This window comes from Cyprinus carpio, chromosome A25, assembly GCF_018340385.1.
Source record: "Cyprinus carpio isolate SPL01 chromosome A25, ASM1834038v1, whole genome shotgun sequence".
In the NCBI taxonomy this organism is placed as follows: Eukaryota; Metazoa; Chordata; class Actinopteri; order Cypriniformes; family Cyprinidae; genus Cyprinus; species Cyprinus carpio.
In genome coordinates, this window is record NC_056596.1 from 9,243,274 (window position 1) to 9,257,112 (window position 13,839).

Genomic DNA, 13,839 nt, shown 5'->3' on the forward strand with positions numbered 1-13,839 from the left:
ATATTCTCATTTTGAATCAAGGTCACCTCCCTTCTCCAGCCCACTTTTTGCAGGCTTCTGGGATTTTTCTGTATGGCTTCCATACCATTTAGGCTCTTTCTTATTTGTACAGACCTTTTTCTTTCTCATGCTTTTTCTTTGGAGTTTTTCTTTTCTTTTTAAGGTTTTCGTGGCTTTTCACTCTGTTTCTTGTTCTCCCCACAAAGATCTTACCGTAACATTATAATCAGGCTATAAGCAGAAAAAGCTTTTGAAAACATTAAAGGAATAATTCACCCAAAACTAAACATCTGTCATCATTTACTATCCCTCATGTCATTCAAAACCTGTATGAATTACTTATGTGGAACTTCAGACATTTTTTATGCTAAAGTACTGTTATGGATGATGCAAAAGTGTCATATGACTTCTGTGCTACATGATAGCTTTGATCAACTAACAAAATCTAATTTAAGTTGTTACTCATTGAAAAACTTGACTTGAGCGCACTAACTACTCGTTATTATGGACCTGATCTTTTCGATTTTCTTTTCGTTTTTTGAATTAGTATGATTCACTGATTCAGCAATCCATTTGCAGCAGTTAACATCTGGCTGGAGAGGCAGATTTTCTATGAATGACTTTAATTTTGTTGTTTTTCTCATGCAATTACCATATGACTTTAAAATGCAAATATGGTGCAAATAGACCATAAAATACAATGTTGCTTTTTTTGAAACTCTAGATTAATTACGATTGCTTTGTCAGAAATTAACAAATGCGGTTCATAATCATGTCTTTTAAAATGTGTGTTGGAGTGTGACATGGGGGTGTGTAAATGATGACCAGAATTGTAATTTTAGGGTGAACTGGCCATTTAATATGGTGAACATCACAGCGTAGGCCATAATTTTTTTTTGTGTTCTTTTAAGATTTTGTTTGTGGAAAGAATCAATCATACATTTCCTATGCCAAGATTATACGCCCATGTGTTACTTCGGTATTTTAATGTAATGCAGATATTCATATTCAGACATTCATGTTGTTATGCTTACAGTTTTTGCGTTTCGTGTATTATTTCCTGTGAATATTATATAAAACATATAATATAGATATACGACTATATATATATAGTCAGGTTGATAGTTTATAAGGACAGATTTACATGGCTGTATCATATTAATCTTGAAATATATAGTGTTGGGATTTACCTCTTTCTAACAGGTTGATTTCCCAGTAAATCATCTGTCTCAACTCTCATTCAGCTCTTAGATTATATGTCATATTTCAAGTTTCCCTCAGCTCAGCTCTTTCAGACTCTTTCCTCATGTTTACTCATGCTTTCACCTTAAATCCAATTTTCTACATCTTTGATTTATGGTATTTACTTTTTTATTTGGACGAATGTTTTGTCTTATGAGGGGTGGTGGGACCTAAGGTTTTTCAATAAAAATAACTGACATCACAAATGTCTCATAAATGACACTTTTTTTATGCATTCTGGCAATTGCAAACAAGCTTTGAGTCACCAGCAGAGAGACATGATCAATTTCTATCTGCAAAATCCACATGGTCCAAGATTACTCACTCGCGCCTTTGAATTGCACACTGCCCAAAGGCTGTAACTGTCGTTTTTCTTGTGTGTCAAGGCCTCAGGTTTCAGCCTTGATCTTGTGTTGCAAATAGCGCTGGCTGGTAATGTGATGTGTGCATAATGAAGCGCGCTGCAAACAAGTGGCACTTTGTTGTATTTGTTGAACAACGATTGGCATGATATAATCTTGGTAATTAACAAATCTTTGTGTAACCCATTAACCGGAGCTGCTGTTTTTTTTTTTTGTGTGTTTGTGGAAATAGGCTTATGCTATGAACTAGGATTTGTTGAAAAACAGTGAGTTCCATCACAAACTTTATTATACGCAGTATCTGGCAGGCAGAGGAGACTAAACCACAGGAACTTGAGCTTTAAATGATCTGCAGAGCTTCCAGTTCAAGAAACAAGATTGTCATCACATTGACATTTGATCACACAAGATTTTTAATATGATTATGCTTTAGTCATGTGAGAGAGCACGATTTATATTATTGGATTAAAGGCTCAATGGCTCTTTTGTTTAGCAGTATTGCTGATTACATTTTAAATAGCCTGTCTATGGTTTTGGGAATTCATGAACTGGTTCATGCCCTATTGAGAAGGAATGGAATTAGCTGTTTGAGGTGATATACCCTGGAAAACGGTCAGACTAAGACCTTGACGAGTGTTGTTAAGCAATTTGCGCTTTATAAAACCTGCACAGTGTTGTATTGTAATTATACTGTAATTAACGTGTTTTCTTTTTAGCCTCATTATTACCTGCGGGTCATGGCTGACCTAATTTTGTGTCCTTTTTTTGTTTTTTAAATCTACAACTTCTACAACGCTCTCTCTCTCTCTCTCTCTCTCTCTCTCTCTCTCCCTGTCTCTCTCTCTCTCTCTCTCTCCTATAGATATAGATATAGATATGCAATGGTAACACAGATTAGGGGACACATCAAAGGATGTAGAATATGGTCATTGCAGAATAAGGCACTAATATGTACTTTATATGTAAGGAATAAATGGCGATGGGCCATTGAATTATTTGAAAATAATGCACACCTGAGGATTAACGACCACTCGAGTGTGCATTATTTTCTAATAATTTAATTCTGCTTATACTATGGTTACCACCTCAAGACATTCTTTAGATGTTGTATTTCGAGACATTCGTCAGGTTTTTATCCTTAAAATGATCTTGTGAGTAGGATAAATTTCTTACGCATCTCATCCAGCTAATCTATTTTACTGATACAATTGGTCAGAGTAGTGCTAACACATATATGTTTCCGTATGTACGAGTGTATGTCTGTACTGTATGTGTGTGTTTTTGTAAGGAAGAGAGAGCGGGAGAAAGAGTTTATGTGCTTTCTGTGCATAATAAAATGAAATTTTGTGGCAAAAACATGGAAATAATTTGCCGTTTTGCATCCGATTATTTACTATATTTATTTGCTTGTTCAGTGTTGTTGTGGGTTTTGGTTCTTTTTGCTGTAAGGACATTTGAAATAACTGAAATCATTTGTGAAGTTATATAGGACATGCAATGCGGTCAAGACCTGCCTGGAACTACTTTAGCCGTGCGTTTCCCCTGAAAATAATTGCACACTTTTGTCAGCCAATCAGATTCAAGCATTCAAAAGCCCATAGTGCAAGTACTAAAAAAACAGCCAATATGTCTAGTAATATGCATGCTAATAAGCACATACTTAACAGTGAATAGTGTTCCCTACCAAAACAAATTCAAAGAATATAAAATATATGCATTTTTATAACTAGTGTTCCCACATTAAAGTATTAAGCAATATAAAAAAAAGCAAAATGCTGAACCTTCATGTATGTGTATATATGTACAATTAGTTTTTGCTTGTTTTCTAAATATTAGTATAGATAAATCTGCTTTAGCATGCAATACAAAAGCACATGCACATCTGAGAAAATATTAGTGAAGCAGATTGACTGAATAGCTGGATCATGTCACTGTCAGTGGAAGATTAGTTGTTTTTACAGATTAAAGGCATTGTGTGAACATGGTTTGTGAGCTTGTCATCTTGTGGTGATGCACCACCTACCTACCCCAGGGGCACCAATGTCCTCGAAGTGAGGAGTGATACTGCTCTTTTAATGCTCACACGACACCAGTCCAACTGCATAAACCCGGCCTTCAGTTCACAACTTTCTTTCATGCATTACTTTGTTTACAATGTGTTTTCTTGCAACTTGGTCATCTTGTTCTGTTTTCTTAGTTTCTCACAAATGTCAGTTAGACAATGTGAGCATAAGCGAATCAGAGTTAAATTAAATACTTCACACATGCGTCAGCTCAAATGAGTCACAGACTTTGTATTCAGAATAATTAGATATGGTTGAGCAGCGTTCTTGTTTTTCGAATAGGAACTAGTTGCTGGCAAAACACGGGTTTTATCAGATAGTACTGAACAATCCGAAATAATCGTTATTGAATCGAATTGAGTTGGGAAATCGAATCGAATCGCAAGCGTATGAATGAGAATAGAATCGAATCATGACATTTGTGTCAAAATCAGCCCTCCTGTGTAGTGTTCAGAGTCTCTGATTGAAAATTTAAGGAAAGTTGTGTTGTGTAACAGATGTATTATTAGATCATTAAGGACAAGAATTGCTTTAACTTAAAAATTATTTAGATTTTCAGTAGCTAATGAAAAACATCAAAAAAGTGAAAAACAACACGTGAAAGCAGAATCCATCTTGAAAGTGAGGTTAAGTTTTTGTAAAAGCGACGCTTGCTAATCTCTGTGGAATGAGTGGTATGTGAGTCAAGACATGGCGAATGTAAATCGTTATCTACCGGAGGTTTCCATATGTGTTTTTAATGAGAACACAAATGTGTCTTGGGTCTGATTTGTGAGACTGTTTATTTCGCATTTCTGTTGTGTGTAAATGTGTGTTTTTTTTTTTTTTGTTTTTGCAAAACTTTTGCAAAACACAGGGAATTGTTATGTGATTGAGCAGATAGGTGCTTTAAGACGTGCGGCGTTTATATGGAAATTAAAAAACATATTGCCTTTACTTAAATAATATTAGGTGTAGAGACAGGTCTGTATTTCGTCCGCCAAAAAGTCTGCCCAAACAGTTGTAAACAACCACACTTGTAATGACAGATGCAATGTGACATTTGTGGACCTATGGGAAGGGGAATCACAGATCAGGTCGTGATTATTACCGGGTTAGGCTTTTAAAACATTTTAATCATGATTTAACAATCTTTCTTAAATGTCATGTTATTCCTGCACCTGCTATGTGCCATCAGTGTAGGATTATAAAATGTATCACCTGCTAGTCAGTAGAAATTCAATAGCTGTACACAGATGCGATTTCCGTGTTTTCTAAGACAAACCCCAATAACTTGTGATCATTAGTTTATTTATCTTCATGCCGAATAATTATGCCTATTGTCTACTCGTCACTCTGCTTTTACCACCTTTTGTACCAGAATAGGCATACTTGCTAGAGAACACATGTATTGCCTTGACAGAAATAATTGAGTCTCCAAATGAAGGCATGTTTTGAAAATGTGTCTGTTTCAATAGTTGAATGAAATGAACACATTTGGACTACATTCCCTTTCAGGTCCCCAGGAGGAACATTCAGACTCTGTTTTTAATCATGCGATGAAAAGCTTAGGCCATGGTGTGGTTCTTTTTTTTATCTGTAGACATTCAAAATGTATACACTAATAGTTCAACCCCCCCGAAAATGAACATCCTGTCATCATTTACTAGGACTCATTTGTACTTTTGCTTATGAAAAAACAATATATTTGAAGTCCTCTGAAGTCATACAGTTTTTTTTTTTTTATATATATATGAGTGATGTACAATATTTTGTTTGGCCTATTTCGCAATTTCATTATTTTGAATCCACAATACAATACGTTCCGTACGCAATTGGTACAGAACTGGGTAAGATTCTAGTAGGGGGTGGTCCTCCGCCACAAAATTTTACAAAACATTGATTTGTCAACATAAAATCACCAATATTTTTTACCTATCCATTTAAATGTCAGCCCTCGCGGTTGTGCTTTATGGGAGCTTCCATTCACTTCAGTTGATTCATTATTGTATATACAGTAGTAAAATTTGTGGTCAGCAAGATGGAACATGGAACACTTCCTTTAGGCAGGTGCAAAACAACTGACACAATTAATAAGTTTAAAAGGCTTAAATCGTGAAAGCCATTGGTTTGCTAAAGTTAGCGTCACTTGCAGAGGCCCGGTCGCGCATGGCGCATTCCTGCCCTCTTTGATCTGGACAACCACTAAGATCTGCGTGTGTCGTCACTAGGTCCCGATCATCTAAACGTGATGCCACAGTCCTCAGCCATAACATTGTGGGAATTCTTCCAGGGTAGCTTGCCAGCTAGAGTCTTGGCTATATGTGCGCTTGTCCTTGCTCTCCGTGTTGACTTCTCAGCTGGCACAACAGCTAGGAAATGAGCAATTGGGCAACAGGAAGCTGCTCGGCGGCTAGTATGAAGTGAGAGTTTCTTGAGTGTGGCTGAAGTGTGAAGTTGACCCTGATCTCAAGATTAAGCTTTAGAGTGTCCTTCACAGTCCACATTCCATCAACTCGCGTCTTACTTGCAGATGAGTTGTATGATTAATCACAAGTCACTACACTCTCTTGTAGGATTTCCCACTATTGAAGATACCTATTGTCTGGGTACTCCCAGGCTTCCAGGGAAATTCCATGTTATCGCAGGTGCCCTGGATCTAGATTGTTTCTTATCTTGAAGATATAATCAGTCTGGATGCAATTCACTGTCTCTATGAACTTCAGGGGGTAAACATGATTATTTTGACTAGACTTAGCATCCACCTCCATGGGTATTTAGATCACATTTTTAAGACTCTCACTGTGAATAAACTAAAATTTAAGTTGAAAAAAGAATGATGAAATGGGCACAACATCACATGGCCAAAAAAAAGTTTTGGCAGGTGATATATATATTTTGTGTGTTTGCAAAGTTTGCTGCTTCAGTATTTTGTAGATTATTTTTTCACGTTTCTATGGTATACTGAAAAACAATGACAAGCATATCATAAATCCTAAAGGCTTTTATTGGCAAAAAAAATATAATGAGTCCGTATTTACGGTGTTGACCCTTGTTCTTCATAAACTCTGCTCTGCTCTTCATAATTTGCTCTGGCATGCTGGATATTAGCTCCTGGGGCCAAATCCTGACTGATGGGATTCATTCTTGCCTTATTAGTTCTCGAGAGTTGATCAACAATTTTGGAGGCTTCTGCTTGTCCACTTGAACTTTTGAGGACTGACCACAGGTTCTCTATGGGATTTGAGATCCGGGGAGTTGCCTGGCAGACGGATCCAAAACTTCAATGTAATGATCTTCGAGCCACTTCTTTATAACTCTTGCTTTTGTGACATGGTGCTCCGTCATGCTGAAATATGCACTGATCATCACACAATTAATTGCTCATGGAGTCGTTGGAAGAAGTCGCTCTTTGCAGGATGTTTTTGATACCATTCTTTATTCATGGGGGTGTTTGTGGGCAGAATTTATGAGAGCTCACTCCCATTTTCCCTTAGTAGTTGAAAGCAACCCCACACATGGATGGTCTCTCAGGATGCTTCACTGTTGCTTACATCACAAGACCTTCATGGTAGTTCAACATTCCACCTTCTCCTATAAAACGATTTTCCAGATATCCAAAACAGTCGGGGAGGGAGCTATCATCAGAGTGAAAAATACGTGTTGTCTGCCTACCCAGTCTTCTGCTGTTCAACTCCCTAGTACTTCCTGCAGAATTTCCAGTCTGTCCTTGACTATTTTGCTCTTGGAAGAGAAGTGAACCCTCGCTTCTTTTGCTGTCCTTATTGACAACCAGGCCGTTGGTCAGGGGTAACAGTCTTGGGGCCTCACTGTGTGTGCAGATATTCTCACCTCAATCAAACCCTGCTGTCATTCAAATGAGCAAGCTCTGCCCTGCTGGTGACCACGATTCTGTGTAGCTGACACCTCAGGAGGAGACATGTCCTGGGGCGGGCGCGTGGACATCTGCTGGCACGTCCTGAAGACTTCTTCACTGCAGTCAAAACTATGTCCTTGAAGTCCTAGATGGACCAGCAAGGTTAACAATGTTCTTTCAGGGTGCCATATTCTTGTGATTGAAGCAGTTTTCCTTGCTGGGAACGGGCGCATTTGATGCGCAGAGCGCTGAATGGCTGCATTGTGTTCTTTGGAGGTAAATCATTGCCTGCACGACGAAACAAAATGATTGGAAGCGCTTCTTCACATCCTTTTACAGTCGCAATCAGATCTGCTCTTACAATCTCATTTAGTGTTGATAGTGATTTCACCAGACTAGTACTCATTTCACACACTTTCACATGTGCTGCTGAATAATGATTTATGTCAACTTAGTGTTCGCGAGGTTATTTGGTTGGGAGGAGCGCAGGATTCAAAAAACAGTGGAGAATATCTCTGTCTATGTTTTGTTTTGGTGTAAGAAAATTCATTTTTTGACCACCAGGATGAGGTGTCACTTTTAGGGGCAATATATAAATGCAATCTGATCACTGCTCCACAATACATCTAGAAAACACTCACGGCAAGAGATGGAAACACAGAACAACGAGCTTAAGCAAAAATGAACCTTTTTCCAAAACACAAAATGTATGTCTCTGCCAAAACTTTGGATGCCATATGGACCTGGTGCTGTTGCAAACATACTGGTCTGTCGTCAAACATGTTTCTCTAAGAGCACATTCCCACAATCTGTCTTACTGGAGGGCGACAAGTCCAAACGAGATGGCCCCGATCCCACAACGTACATACTCACCCATTAGGTGAGCCCAACTGTTGTCAAGCCAGAGATGTCGGGATACGAAAAAAGAGAACAGACAACACTCGAGATGAATGTATCGATGTAGAAAAAATGGGGGCACCTAAGACCCTACTAATATTACAAGCATCTATCATGGGGGAGAGCAAGCCTAAAACGTGGTTTACCTTGTAGTTGTCTCCACTTTTTAAGGCATAAGATGAACCTCAAGCTATATATTTTAACATTTGGAAAAGAACCCAAGGGATCACCTTGTACAGGCAGCTGAAATCTCGTTCAATTGTTGGTTGCTCCTGTGCCCTTATCTTTGACTATCATGTAAGCCTTTCTCTACTTTGTTTAGCACGCAGAAGAAGTCCGAATACATCCACATATGACCTCTGGCTTTACCGTTGGATTGTCACAGACCGGTGACTTGCTATATTATAGCAACATACTGATGTTTTTTTTGTTTTTTTTTTTTGTCAAGGAGTTGTTTGAATGGAATCTGAGATCACAAACAGCCAAAGAGAAATGTGACGCATTATTTGAAGAAAAATCTCCGGTTACTGTTAAGTTGCTATGGAAGTGCATTTTATAGTACATGCTGTCAGTTATGATCAAAAAAACAAATGAAGTTGGATTTTGTAACTCGTCTGTTTAGTACAACCCAAGTACTAATGCATTAACACTTAACGAGCACACTTGTACAGTTGAAGGTCACTATGGTGGTCGACTCTGGCTAACTACCAGACATGGTCTGCACTGAGAGCACAACAGCATGTAATGTCTATATAGTAAGCACTTACATAAATGTTGCTCTGTACCAAAAATGTTGTAAAACTCGTCTAAAGTAGAGCTTGGTTTGATGTAGACTATTATCCCTCGGTTAGTTTTGGTCATGTCACTTTTTGGTTCACCCCTTGTGCATAGTTGTCAAGGTTATATTTTTGTAAAGTTTAGATAGAATTTCCTCCTATCAGCCATCTTAATATGCCGAATGTATTAATGCTTACCATTTTAAAGCATTGGGATTGGTAAAAGACTGTTATGCTCATCAAGGCTGCATGTATTTGACCAAAAAGACAGTTAAAAACTGTAATATTGTGAAAATCCATCCATATCTCCATACCACTTTATGCTGGGACCAGACTGCTGTGGCAGCAGGTTAATAGGGCCATCCATAGGGTCCTTTTCCCGTCCAGTAATGCCTCCAGGCTAGCACTGTTCCTAGTTCTACGGCTGGTTCATCTTCCCGGTGGACATGCCCGGAACACCCTCCACCAAGAAGAAGCCTCCCGTAGATGCCCAGACTAACTCGACTGGCTCCTTTTGACTCAGAGAGAGCAGACAGCTCTACTCAGAATTTTCTCCTGGATGTTAGAGCTTCTAACCCTGTCCCTTAGATCAGCCCAGACCACCCTGCAAGAGAAAACTCAAATCAAGCCTCTTGTACATTCTCTGTCATTACTCGAAGTTTGTAATTGTTAGGTGAGAACGTGTTATGGTCCCTATAGATACGGATGGTAAATTGCGAGCTTTGCCGTCCTTGGATCACCAGCCTGGAGGGTTTGGGTGACTCACTTGACCCCGTCCAGAGCTTTAGCTGCTGGTAGAGTAAATTAGTCCCAGTTGAGAGGCCAGACTTAAGGCATGAGTTTATACTGTCTGCGTCGGACCTACGCACATAGCCTTTACGCTGTAGGCTATGCGTCAGTTTTTCATTTATACTTCTGCCATCGTTGTCCGTGTCAACGGTGTAGTAGGTACCACATGCAAAACACGCTAGTCTGCAGTGTCCATGTTGCATGTTGCTGGTGTAACCCCCAGTACCCGCGCAAAAGCCGAAGAAGAAGCGGCTCGTCAGAGAAGCATTATATCCGAATGATGGCAGGCAAATAAATGGCTCAAATCATTTAAATCATTAAAACTACAAAAGGAGACCACTACGGAACAAACGAAGATGCAATTCTGTTTCAATCGCCCACAAGGACTTGTAACCTCAGCAGATACACACAACTTGTTGGTCACGGACAACTAGCGGAGCGGTATAATGCTATGTAGTATGATAAATGATAAGACACTATTTCTTTGCATTGTTTATGACTTTATATAAGAAGATTGTACCATTAAAATATAGTGAAAGTGCCCATAAACGCACACAAAACTCAAAGTACATACAGAGGGAGGGGGGTTTCTAGCACGACCAATCACAGCACTTGCGGTCCGTGTTGAATTGACGCGCTGTTAGATTTTTGGAGAGGTGCACGTCAGGCTACGCCATACTACACATAGACTACGGCATAGGTTCAATGCAGAAGTATAAATCCAGTAGATCCCTCACCTATGCAAACGTTATTCCAGAGGGAGAGACTTTGCCTGGATGAGGGATACTGACAGAAGAAGAGGGAGGGGCTGTGCTGAGAGGACCATGGTTGTTGATATTTTGTCAATGATTACAATATAATTTAAAATAAATACTGTTGAAAACCCAAAATCTGATTTACTGACGCAATGGTGATGGTGGCAGTGGATTAGGAAATGCTGTTTTAAAAAAGTCAGTGTTTTTGCTATTATATTTGGTAATGCTAGTGCTGCAGAAATTACAAACTTCACCCTTGAGTTTTGTGGTTATTCTTTCAAAACAGTGTGTATTTAAGTATTTTGACCTCTATTCTGGTGCTATGGCCATTCCCCATAGACCTCTGTAGTAAAGTGGCCTTATTGTGAACCCCAATCTTTTGTTTGTTTTTTACAAACTGAAGCATAAGTCACAATGATTTTCACAATGAATGCTTTTGAACTCAGCCTTGAACTTCCTTAAAGTATAAACCGTTATCATGTATTACTTTCTAGTTAATATGTTTGAATATATTATTATTTTATTCAGGTGTATTTGTGTATTACGTAACTTGCATAAGTTTCAAATTTATTCATTCATTTCAAAGAACGAGGCACTCTATTAAATGAGAGGATTATTTTTTTTCAAAAAATCAATTAATCATCAGCCTGCGTTTTTTTTGACTAATTGTAGCTTTTGGCCTGATTTATTCTTATTGTTACCGACCTGAATACACATAAGTAACTGCGCCACAACCATACAAAAATCTGTTAGCATATGGACTAAATTGACCCCTCTCAACGTTCATTGTACAAAAATGCAAAAATTTGAAGGTTCTAGTCTGAACTCTGCAAATTATTATTGTTTCCCATGAGGACTGATTTTGCATTTACCCAAGAATCTGACGGGAACATTTTTTCACAAGGACAGACATTGTTGGGGAAACAAAGAAAAAGTCATGTGGGGTAAAAACAAGTTTTGGGTGTGTCCTCAGTGAAACAAGACACACCCCATGTTCATACAATCTCATGACTTGTGAGCTCTGTAAACACTTTGATACTCTTGAGAAAGCACCTCCTAAACTATGCAAGCAAATGAGTACCTTTTTAAATCTTCAGTCAGTGTTTGTCCTATTGCTCATATTAATCTTTTGATTAAATCAAAGGCAGTGTTAACCACACTATAAACGATAATCATAAAGTGTTGCATTCCACAAACTGGTCCTTTTTGACAAAATTGACAGCAGTTTTTAGACTAACGAGAAAGTTTTGAGTTTCTATATCTTACAGGATGTTTTTATAGTACAATGACCTATTGTGTGCGTTAAAAGATCAAGGAATTTTGATTTCTCAGTTCATGAACCCCTTTAAATACCAACACACTCAACACGTGTTCGTTCTCGTCAATGATCATTATGAAATCTGATTTAGGCTGACGTGAGTGTCTCGACATATCGAACACATTCTTAACTGTTACTACTGGTATTTTAGCTTAATTACATGCATCAAAGACCCGGAATGTGTATTTTTATAAAGTACACTGGGTTCATTTTGATTTCATGGTGAACAGTCTACAGTATATGGGTTAGCTTAAGCTGTCACACAAGAAACCTGGTTATGGGATTATTACGGGCTTTTTCAGCTAAAATTAAACAGCAAAACAATTATGAAACTGCAGAAATGTAAATGATTAAAAATTAAACTACTGTTCTGGCCAACCAGGGAATGCATAAACTGATCATAGTATATGTACTGTAAGTCGCTTTGGATAAAAGTGTCTGTGACATAAATGCATAAATGGGACATGTAGGTCTGATGAAACTCTCATTTAGAAATGTTAACCACATGGTCCTGTCTTTGTTATTTTTTTATTTATTTATTATTTGAAATAGTTTTATATTTTAAATTAGCATGTTCTGTTCTGGACTCTGGACTCGTACTTTATAAAGTTATTAATCTGGTGTGCATTCGCTTTCGCTTATTGATACAACTTGGCCCCTGAACTGACATTACTATAAAGAAAATCTGCCTTCATTATCTACTTGATTCTTGTCGGTATGCCAGAGTAGTTTTTAATTGTGTCATCTTATTACCAAAATAGCTATTAAATACTATGAACAAACAGCTATTTAAGTAACTGAAGGATGCTTTTTGAACTAGATATTATGAAACCGATATAAAAGCACTGCTAGAGAAAAAACAAATGTGTAATTTGACTTTTATATAATTATAACACAGAAATTTCCTTGTAACAATTAGCCCCAACTCATATTCCCATAGTGGTGCTTTGAGAGAGAGCGAAAGTAATAAGTATTTCAATTGGGGTACAGGGAAAGCAAAACAGGCCGCTGTTGCCAGGTAAATACAAGCTCTATACCTGTGAAAGCTGCATTCCTGAAGTTCCTGAATAAGACAGGAGCAGTTTAACATGAGCTTGTTATATCTAAAATAAAATGCAGTCAAAATGGTCAGGGGTGAGGAGCCACCTGACAGCCCATTGTATTGTTTGAAGCTGTTAAAAAGGTCCTGCCAGACAGTTGGGTGATAGGAAATCGAAAAGTGAGACCTGCTGTTACTCTCAGATACTAGCTGAACAATTTTCAAAGGGGGGAGGAAAAAGAAGAGCAAGATAAAGACTGTAAAAAATGGTTGGATTCAAAGATTACTGTAGTATGTTTCACAAGAAAAGTTATAATTCAATTGTGTGTGACATTTCTTCATAATTAATTGTGAAATTTACTAGCAGTTTCTATACACAATGAAAATTGTTTCTCCACCATTTTTTTTTCAATGTGGAAAGAGAAAAAAAATATGTATGAAGCAGCATGAACGTTTCTGCTAAACATCTATTTTTTGTGCTCCATGGAAAGAAACAAAAGTCCTAAATGAGGGTGAGTAATTGCAGACAGAATTTTCATTTATGGATAAAGTGTCCCTTTTAAGTACTCCATTTTTTACACAGGTGGCATCTCAATAAATTAGAAGTCCATGGGAAAGTTCATTTATTTCAGTAATTCAACTCAAATTGTGCAACTTGTGTATTAAATAAATCCATTGCACACAGACTGAAGTAGTTTAAGTCTTTTGGTCTCTTTAATTGTGATGATTTTGGCTCACATTT